This window comes from Aythya ferina (assembly GCF_964211825.1).
Source record: "Aythya ferina genome assembly, chromosome: Z".
In the NCBI taxonomy this organism is placed as follows: Eukaryota; Metazoa; Chordata; class Aves; order Anseriformes; family Anatidae; genus Aythya; species Aythya ferina.
The window spans coordinates 23,948,287-23,958,978 of record NC_140299.1 but is presented as its reverse complement, the minus strand read 5'-3'; the positions used below and the strand labels follow the sequence as shown (position 1 = coordinate 23,958,978).

The 10,692-nt window shown below is 43.9% G+C and overlaps 1 long non-coding RNA gene across 3 annotated transcripts in view; it reads left to right on the top strand.

Annotated features, from left to right (window-relative positions):
* Positions 1-5,613: 5,613 nt before the first annotated feature.
* Positions 5,614-10,692, top strand: part of LOC311427165 — a 69,469-nt gene continuing 64,390 nt past the window's right edge. For all 3 annotated transcript variants that reach the window (XR_014687231.1, XR_014687232.1, XR_014687233.1), the window contains exon 1: positions 5,614-5,813. This is a non-coding gene — a long non-coding RNA (uncharacterized lncRNA). The remainder of the gene's footprint in view (positions 5,814-10,692) is intronic.

Here is a 10,692-nt window from a genome sequence, read left to right as displayed (position 1 = left end):
AAGAGTACATGACATCTTAATGAGGATTTAGTTTAGTAACATGTTTTATTCTCTTAGGGACTGATGTAGTGTAAGAGTGATTCCTCAACTCTGAATTTATCTGCTTTATTGGTTTTGTGTCACTGCTGTAATTTTATTGATTTTTTTTTTTTTTTTTTAGTAGTGATACCATAAGATGCCTCTAGAGCTAGAAACATACAGCAAGTAAACTCTTCTGCATTTATTTACTTTGAAATTCAGGCTCCGAGTCTTAAATCTGGTGTTTCAAGGTGCACTTGGAGGCTTGTTGTAGCTTTATAAACGGCCGTTAAGTGGGAATGGGAATGGGAGAATTTTGTCCTTAAGGCTCATTTTTGATGTCCCTTTGATCTGAGATTATTACCACAGTATGTTGCATCAGTCATGTTGGATATGCAGTAAATGACCTTGACTGTTAGGAAACCATTAATCAACAAATCATCAACAAGATAAAACTCAGTGTCTTTTCTTGTACTTTTGGACGTGAAGGACGGTGCCTGGTTATTCCAGAGACACTATAATCAGAAGAAAAATGCTGCTGACTTCCTGGTGAGTTAGTGCTGTTTTGTTTTTGTGGTGCCACATTTTCCTGGTGAAGATGTGGAATCCTGTGAGCTGATATGACAGAATGTTTTCCTGGCTGCTCACCAGTTGCCAAGGAAATTCAGAGGCTGGAATTTCTTGATTTTATGGATGTGAACAAGTTGTTTGGGAGAGCTTGCCTGGGGCTTCAAATTGAAGGGAAATGCAAGAGCAGCTTTGCTTGGAAAAGTGATTTTTAAGCATGAAAAATAGTCAAGAAACAGCGTAGTATGTGCTTCTGCTGAAGCAGTTAAGGGTTATTGTCTCTCCCATTCTCAAGAAGTGCAAGTGGACAAGGGAAGCATGTTTTATCGTCCTGGAGTGGGAGAAGGTTTGTATTTGTAGTCCATGCTTACTGTTTTTTGGTCCAGAGCAGTGAGATAAGGTTAGGGGGTGTTTCTGTGTTTCCCTTCTTTATGGCTCCAAGCTCAGTTCAACTTTCCTGTCACATATATTTGTATTTTACCTTTAGTAGAATTTGTTCTCAAATTGCTTATTGGCTTTTGAAATGTTTCTGCTGTTTACAAGAATGCCTTAGCAGATACGTCTTGTAGGAAAGGGAGAGTAGCATGAACACATGATGCAAATAGCCTTGAAATGTAGTGCTCAAGCCTGTAACATGACCCAGTGAGATGTACTCAACCCTGATATATTTTTAAAACTCTTAAGAACCAGACTTTCAGAAGATGCAGCTTTTTGAATATCTTTCTTATGTTTGCTGTTCGTGTTATCCATAAAAGTCTGCTCATCCATGCCAAACTGTAGAGAGATCCCTCTAGTTCCTCCCAATATCTTGGGATTTCTGTGGGATTTCTGGGACTGCTGTGCTGGAGACCTGAGAAACAGAAAACACAGCACCGCAGAAACACGCCCCTTTTAAGGGCACTGCTAAACATGCTGTTTTGCATTATGCACATTTAAAACATGATTTATAGTACCGCTGTTTGACATAAACCCACTCACATTTACGGTTGGTGATGATGAAGAGAGGGACAGTGAAGGTTTCTGGTGGTAATAGCAGAGATCAGCTGGTAGTTTGGCTAAGTTACAATTTCTCTAACATGCTCTGTGACTGGTGAGGTACTGCTGCAAATCAGTGAATTGCATGTGTCTGTGAGTACACACATTAAAACAATAAAGCTTGAAGCACTATTATTGAGTTGCCCTACAGGGTGATAAACCTACCTAACTCTGCTGACTGGCACAGGAGCTCAAGGAGATCAGTAGTAGGCAGTAGGCTCTGTTGGTGTTAATGGCACATCTCAAGGGCTTTCTCTAAGTTGATTTTTAAAAGCTTGCAGAACTGTAGGCTAATAGCATCCCAGTATTGGGCCATAGGAGAAGAACGAAAAAATGTATCACAAAATGTGCTCTATTAATTCAACAAATGTATTTAAGTTTTAATTATTTATAATATTTCAGAGTATATTAGTAAATGTTCTGTAGTGTATTGATAATTGTAATGAACTCTGAGTAATTCAAGACCTAATGACATCACCTTGCTATTAAGTCTTGCTTAGAAGTGGAAGAGAAAGCACCAATATAATTTCAAATAACAAAACATGATTCAGCATAAAAATGCTGGCTGGAATGGATTTCCAAAACTGTCTCCTTCAAGTTAAAGTTCTGAGTCTGTTGGTGTATCAGTGTGGTTTGGTTTTCAGGAATATTGAGTATGTCTGCTTGTCTAAATTGACAGGGCTATTTAGGATAGCTTGGACTATTGGCTTAATCACAGTGTATGTAGTGAGAGAAGCATATTGTCCTATAATTTGTATCAAAAGGTATTTAAAGCAATATGTCAAAGCTGGAGGCTTTTTCAACTTTTTCTGTGTGTAGAAACACGCAGGAAAATCCGCAGGAACTGATGAGGTCATGTCTTACCATTCAAATAGTGATAAAAAGGAGGTACCATGTTATAAGCATGAGAACCACAGTATGATATAATGCATTTTTATGAGGCTGTTGTGTCATCCTCAGTGTTTCCCCTAAGGTCTGTGTGTACCACTGAGGACTGTAAGCTTGCCCTGCCCAGCCCCATGAGTTACTGTGGCTCCCCCGGAGGAGACACCCTTGTTGGAGGCCCCATGGTGTCTGGTGGATGCTCCTGTCTCTGTATTTATGGGAGGTGTGTCATGGTCTTGCATGGACCAGGCTAGCACAGCTGAATGCTGTGGGACTGCCATGGCAGGTGTAGCAGCCAGTGCTGGCACCAGCTGGGATTTGGCAGGGATTTAGCAGGGGATGCCACTGTTTGGCGGGTCTGAAGTGCCCATCCTGCCTGACCCAGGCAATGAGCACTGTAAGAAAAAGGTCTCTGCTGTGGCAAGCCAAAGCTGGCTCCTTGAGGAGGCACCTTGGCTTCCCACCAAGCCAGCTGGGGCAGTGAAAGTGGCCACCATAGCTCTGGGTGCTGACATGCAGCTGCACCCGGGACATCTTTCCGTGGTTGTCTTGTGCCACCTACTTCGTGGTGCTGCCCTTTGCTTCCACCTTAGCACTCTCATGGAGAGATCACTAACACGTACCAATTATGCATAGATCGATACACCATAAAGGATGATCATTAGGAAGATAAGACCTCCCTAGCTCATTGGCAATTATTTTATGATATTTCTGATTAATGATTCCATTTTAGCCATTTCAGTGCTCAGCAGTCCTCATTTGTTAGTGTTGATTATGGGAGCCCATGCCTTGCCTGAATCTGAGTAATTTTGACCAACAAATGTGAATTAAAATCAATAGAAATGTCATTAGCATCCCAGTGCCATGAAAGATAATACGACCATTTCTCATGCATTCAGTTTATTAAAATTTGCTAAAGTGTGAAATATGTATGACAAGTAATGATGTTTTAATCTTTCGCCAAGGTAACAATTGAAAGCTGATTGATTCCATTCAGTAATTATAAAATCAAAATGATGGAAGATTGTAATCAAGAAGGATTCTGTCTCATACTTTGTCACGCCTCCATGCAAGATAAAATTCTCATTTGTAACATCTCTTTTATCTGAAAAGAAATCAAACTCCTATTTGCCCCAGTTTAAATCTCATGGCTAGTTAGATAATAACCTTTTTTTTTCTTTTTTTTTTTTTTTTTTGTAATTCGATAGCAGCCTGCACCCACTGAGGGGTTGTACCCTTGTGTATGTGTGTATGCCACGGTTCCTTACAAGCTCTTTATTCATCTCTGCGCATCCTCACACAGAACCAGGTTGAGAAGATGGCTGTGTTGCATGCATATTCGCTTTTCGCACCATGTCCCTCCTCCCCAACTCAGGTGCCACCCCCCGGACCTTGCCCAGCTCAGCCTCCACCTGCACCACTGGATATGAGAAGCGATGAGTCCCATTTTGTCCATCTTCACCATCCTCGAGGGCTGGTGAGAGGGGCTGCAGGCTCCCCATGCCCCTGCCAGAAATGTGCCCTCTGACCAGCTGAGGGATGTCCCACCTGCTGCTGAGGCACCAGCTGCTGAGCACCTGGAGATGCATGCTGGCCAAGAGACGGAACCTCCAAGGCTACCCCTGAGTATTTTGAGTGAAGTTACTCTGAGGAGATGAAGCTCTGCTCTCAGGTGGCATTTTACCATAATAGCAAGGGACTTTGGAAACCTGATTTTGTTCCTGGCCCTGCCATTTGTCTTCTGCACAGCGCTGGGCAAGTCCTTTCTCCATGCACATCCCTCTTCTGAATTAATGGCGGAAGAGATGACTTATGGCAATGATGGGGTTGGTTGGGTCTACATTGTATGCGTACATAAACAGCAACTGCAGAAAGGCTTGACTTTTTTTTTTTTTAAAAAAAAAAAAAAAAAGATTCTGCTTGGCCAGATCTAGTGTTAACTAGAGATGGAAATGTGTGGTACGTTGAGGTTTCTCCACTTCTACTCTCTCCTTACCTTCACTGGAAAATTGAGTCTCATCAGCTGGGGAACAGAAACAAGAGGACACAGCAAATCCCAACCTGCCAATGCAACTAGAGCATTAGTTAAAAATGTTCTGAAACCCACGCAGAGAGTCAAAATAAACCCCAACTTATCTCTCTGCTTGCTTTAGACGGTAAGAATATGTTGTGGACTAGACCTCTGCTCAGAGATGTCCTGGAGCAGAGAGCAATGCTTCCTTTCTGGACAGCTGGGCAGCTTACTTCTGACATCCACATTTGGGAAACACTCAGCTATATGTAAGTGCAGAAGCATGTCTCTGTGAAACATTGACATTTTCGGGTAGGCTGAGTACTCTGCAATGAAATCCAAGATACAGTGCAGTCAGTGGGTGGCCTCTGACAAATTTTAATGGGCTCTGGAATAGGTCCCAACCATATCACAAAGAACGGGAGAAGGAGGCTTTGGTTTAGCCAAATCTCTGAGCATGTGCTTAACCATTGAAATTAATGAGAATTAAGCATATAATTGAGTCTTCCACTGACCCTTTCCTTAACCACCAAGTAAAAAATACTGTCCTGCAGACACTCTGCTTAAAAGGGGGATATGCCTTTTATATGATAAAGGGGGACATGGCATTTAAAACAGCAGATTCATTTTATTTTCTAGTGACATAGAAAAAACAGAATTTGGCCCTATGTCCTTTGGAACAAGGAAACTTTGAATTATTACTAGATGCATCTTCTCACTGCATCATTTTGCATGAGGCAGGTTAATGGCTGCCTGCTAGGAAAGATACCTTCCCTGCTTCAGTCATCTAACAGGATTCTTGGCATTCAGCTCATCAGAGGGGTTGTTTTCTTCAACCATATTTCTGTAGGAATGCATCTTTTAAGTATCCTGCTGCATTGTTTTGATGCAACCCTCATATCTTTTCAGCTTATTGTTTCTGCAATTCCTTTTCTCTGTATATCAAGCGATGTTGCTGGGTGTGCTTTTTCTAACAAATCTTCAAGGAAGATTAGGGAAAAAAAAAAAAGCTAATATATCTTATGCCTTGAAAATTTCAGGGTCAAAACAGATTTTAAGCGTTGATCTTCTTGCACTCGCTGATGAATCTTTTTGACCAAGCAGCTGGTGTATCAGATCTAGCTGGCAGCACACAGAGCACATTAGGAAAACAAAGAGAATGTGAGATTAAGCTGAAAAGAGGCAAGAGAGGCATTTTCGCACTGTTCTGCATGAAGGCAGAAGATGCTTCGAGAGGATACAGCCTCAATTTTCTTATTGGAACTATGGCCTCTTCCCCCCATCAGATTATTCAAAGGTAAATTTGCTTTTCACTTTCTCAAACAGACCATTTCCCCCTCACTGGTATACTTATTTATTAGTAACATTATTTGTAAAATGCTAACTTCATTACCTGCACTGTTATGATGTTATCTCTATGTGCTTCTGTGAGAATGTAACAATGTCATGAAGAAAAATGATGTAAAAATGATGTGGGTACATAAAATGGGATTGACAAAATGTAATAAATCACTGCTGGGCTGAAGAACAGAGCTGCATGTGTAATGAAATACTTTGGCATTACATCATCGTTTATGTAACATCTGGCAGAGCCTTGTATTTCAGTGCTGCTTTGAATCAGGATCATTTTTTCTCTCCGGGAAAAGAGAAAAACAAGCCATTAGGTTTTGCACATAGAAGACTTGAAAAAAAAAAGGGGAAAAAAAAAAAAGGAAACCTATGAAATGTCTGTGTGAGGCTCCCCAGAGAAGTTCTGCCACCTCCAACTCGATGCAAAGAACATAATGTGAACTACAAAATAGTTCACTTTCAAGCAGGATTTTCTTCAGTTGTACAAGAGAAACACATCTTTAATGTGAAGGGGATATTTTTGAGGTTGCATAGTTCATTTTTCCAGAAGAGAATTTTTCTATTTATCATCATTATACATACCCTGTGGCCAGGCTTCTAGCAAAAAGAACAGGTGTGAATTATATGCATTTGAGTGTTTTCCACAGGGATTTTTTTCCAAAGGAGAGTTGAATTACCTTTCTGCTATAGTCAGCTCCTGGTCTGCTCTCAGGTGGCCGTGCAGGTGCTCCTTCAGCATTGACTCCACCACCCCTGACCACCAGCAGAGTCTTCCTCATCCCTGGGGTGAATCATCATGCCCAGGTTCACCTGGTGAGCAGGGTGCCAGGAGGAGCAGGATGAGCTCCTCTGAAAAATGAGAGGACTCTGCTAAGAACATCTCTGGACTGTGCCCTGACCTGACTGAATTCAGCAGAAGCTTTGCTGTTATTTTACAGGGGACTTGGGTTCTGCCTTGCACCCCTAGCTGCTGAAGTCCCCTGGGAGGTACCGGTGTGGTGTCTGTGGTGCTGTGCATGGTGGCTGTGGGGCTGGAGGGGGGCAGTGAGGCATCCAGCAGCGAGGATGCTCTCCTTCCACAAACCTTTATCGGGTGGCAGCTGTCTGGGATGCGAGAACAGGTCATTGCCAAGAGCTCACTGCTTCTAAAAATAGGCTTTTAGCTTTCTTTTTTAAACATTCCACCATTCGTGGAGGAAATAGGACAGGTTGCCAAACAGAAATCGCTGTTTGTTTAGCTCCTTATCTGTTAATCAAATATCATGCAGATAAGCCACTCTTACCGTAATCACTCTTCTCCCAGGGATTTTCATACAGAATATTTATCCAGCAGTATAGATCTGGCTGGTACATAAATAGAGCTGGTAGTTATAGCTATTATACTCCCCCTCCTGCTTTCTCCAGGCTGGTACAAGATGGTAGATTTTGACATTCTCTTGTGTAAAACATGATTTAAGAGTTTGGTTTTTCATAGTGGAGGCAGCACAGGGAAGCAGAGTAGCCTGGATACAATACTCACTGTCCCAGAAACCCAGCGTGGTGTTGGTGTCTGGAGTGCATTCGTCCTTCCTGAGTGATTGTCAGAGTTACCGAAAAGTTCATTTGCTTTGGTTTTTAAATCAGTGTTGACTTCTATTGATTTTCGTTTTGGAGGAGAGTGGTGCTGTGGAGCATGAATGTCGCTGCAAGCAGGACAGTATAAAATTGGCAAAGGCAAGAGGGAGGCAGTGGCTATGTGATTAAAGTGTAAGATTTGGAGTCAGGATGGTTTGTTCCTATTTCTGGTTTTCCTGCAGGTGACCTTGGGAAAAGAAATTACTTCCGAGGCAGAAAGCTGGCCATGTGTGGGGCCACAATGTCTCTTGCCAAAATTAGAAGCAGCAACAGGACATTTTAGGATGAAAACCCCTCTTTCCAGTAACTGAGGCTTTTGGATGAATGTACTTTTCCCTGTCTTCCAGGAGAATGATGGCAGTGTACAGCTGACCTAGGGGTTTCCAAGCAGGAGGAGAAACTTATTTACATCTCAGGGATGTACCCTTAAACTTTTGATCCTGCAGGGACACGAGCTGGGCTTTTGGAGGTGTAACTTGGTCCAACAAAGTTCCTCTATGGGCAATGTTTTAAGATCCCTTCTGCCTCTGCCTTTTCTCCCCCTTGGCACATAAACTGCCTTTGTCCCCCCATTAAATGCTGTGAGGTGCACATCCCCCTGTTATCTGGTGTACTTGTATGATGCCAGCTCAACCAGCTCCATCCCCTGTGATTAAAAATGAATTGCCATGGCCTGAGTGATGGGCCTTTGCAGTGAGGTAGCGGTAGCTGATGTCTCTCCACAGGGATTTCTGCAAGGCACCAAGTGAGACCTCCAGTGCACTTTGCTGCTTTGCATTTACAGTTTGTACCCATGCTCCTCGTGCCACAGTTTAGGCAGGGTAATAGAAGTCTAAATTATCTCATGCTAATAAGGTTCTTCCAGTCCCCTGGAAAGGATCACAAAAATATGAGCTGACAATGTAAGAATATCTGTGAGCACTAGAGAGAACTGTCTCTCAAGGAGAAAAGAGGACTTTTTATTTAATAAAATATTGCCCTAATGGCAGGTGAGATTTCTTTAATCTCTGTCTGTTTCACTGCTGTCACAAAAGTGACTGGGAATGTTGCACGAACATGGAGGAAACTGGACACAAATCTTTGTGGATTTACAAAGTTTTACTAATTTCAGTCAGGATGATGAGACCCCTCCTCCATTAGGGAGACCCCTCATTAAAAACTGTAGCAGCTGTGCAATTCCCATCAAAACACTGCAAAGCTGCCCGTTGCTATCAGTGCATGAGCCCTAAGCCCACAATCTCCCCCTTCCCACACACAGTGGGCTCCCAGCGTGGGACAGGAGCAGCCTTGGGCTGGCTCCAGTCCTGCTTGTGTCTCCCACAGACCTTGCTCTCCTCCGTGGCCGAAGTTTTATTAAAACAGGACTTTGGGTGTTTTTTCTCACAAAATCAGCTTGTTCTCCTCATCCTTCCTGAGAAAGTGCTCAAGGTGGTGTTTACAGCCCTGGACACAAAGCTGTGCATGCTTCCCTCACAGATCAATGCCGAGCGGCCGGCCCCTTCCCCACACCGCACATAGCCCTGGCTGTGAGGAAACCTGGTTCTCCTGGGCTGAGAGGCTGTAGTTACACAGAATTTTAGAAATGTCCTGGGAAGGCCACACAGCTTTCCCTTCCGGAGCACAGACCCACTCCTCTAAAGGTCCTGTGGCCAGGAATACTGGCCTGTAACTTTGCCTGCGTCCTCACAGGACCAGAGTCCTCTCATCAGGGCACGCTTCCTTGTCACAGACTGAGCTGAATGCCACTTAAAGAGAAGGGAGTCTCCCGGTGGCTTTTCTTTATTCTGTAAAGAAGACGATAGCCTTCCCAAAGAGGTGCAGGAGGTGAATTGTAGGGAGGAGATGACTGGAGGAGGCCAAGGAGCTGTGGTGGCTGGGCGAGCAGAGGCACTGCAGCCCTTTTGCTCCCGAGGCTGGCCCAGGGCAAGTCCCCATCCCCTGCCATAACCAAGGGCCTGTGGCTGTGCAGCAAGGGCAAGATGCCCTTGTGATTTCACTCCACACAGGAGGAGATAAAGCACGGGTTTTTCCGTTTCTATCAGCCTGTGTCCATAATAAACTTGGCGACTGTGCCGCCTGTTGGGGTTTACATTACTCACATTTGCTCGCACGATGACTTGGCTCAAAGTAAGGGTGAGCTGAGGCTGAATCCAGGCACCACCAGGCTGACAACCCTCAGAACAGACACTGCTCCCCAAAACCAGTGCACAGAGCAAGGCACAAGGTCTGCTGGGGGCACCTGCCCCTGCTCTTTAGCCAGCACCATCACCACTGCCATCACCATCATCATCACCTTCAGCACTGCTGCCTGAACCTGGCAGCTGCAGGTTTGCAAGGGGGCAGAGTGACAAGACCCAACAGCCCTCAGGCCATTGTTCAGCCATCAAAGCTCTGAATAATGTTAATGAGTTAATTCACCACCTAGGAAATGGTTCCCTGCTGGCGTAGCAGATGAAGGAACAGAGATGGCTACGGGGAAAGAATTTTACATGGAAATGTGTAACAGTGTCATTTCAGCTTTGTTCCTTTTTACTTCTTGACAGCTGTTAACATTACACAGACATATGTATCGATAATTTTCCCCATCATTTCTACAGCATGGAGCTGCTTATTTCCCAGATCTTCTATTTAATTCAGCAAAAGCACTATTCAATTACCTGTTTAAGCAGAAGGCTGGGGACAAACAAGGCTGGGCTGGAGGAAGAGCCAATTGGTAAAATCTGAGCTGGCTCCTAAACTCTCTGTGGAAAGTTTCTTCCAGTGGGCACAGCTCCCTGATGCTCTTTTCCCCCATTTTGGGTAGCAGAAGGGAGGCAAATCCCTCACTTCCTACCCTATCTCCAGCTCCCTCAGGGCTGATTTTGTGTGGCAGGGCTCTTCTGGCAAGAGAAATATTAAAGCAAATAGCCATCATTTTCAGGTGGTAGGCTGGAGATTAACACAGGTGCACCATCAAGTCTGTGCAAAATATTTGAAGAATTTCTGCTGCCTAATGTTATCCCTGCCTTGCTTCTTGCCCGTTCTGGTTGTTCATGGTGAGTCTTACTGAAGCTGTTGGGCCTGTTCCTGATTTCTCTTCCATTGTGTTTTGTTTGCCCGGAGCTGCTGATGTTCAGCTAACACATGCTAAATTACTCCTGATTTATGCCAGATGAGGTCAGAATCAGAACCATTATTTGGAAACAATAAGCTTGGGATGTATAGTTTGGGTA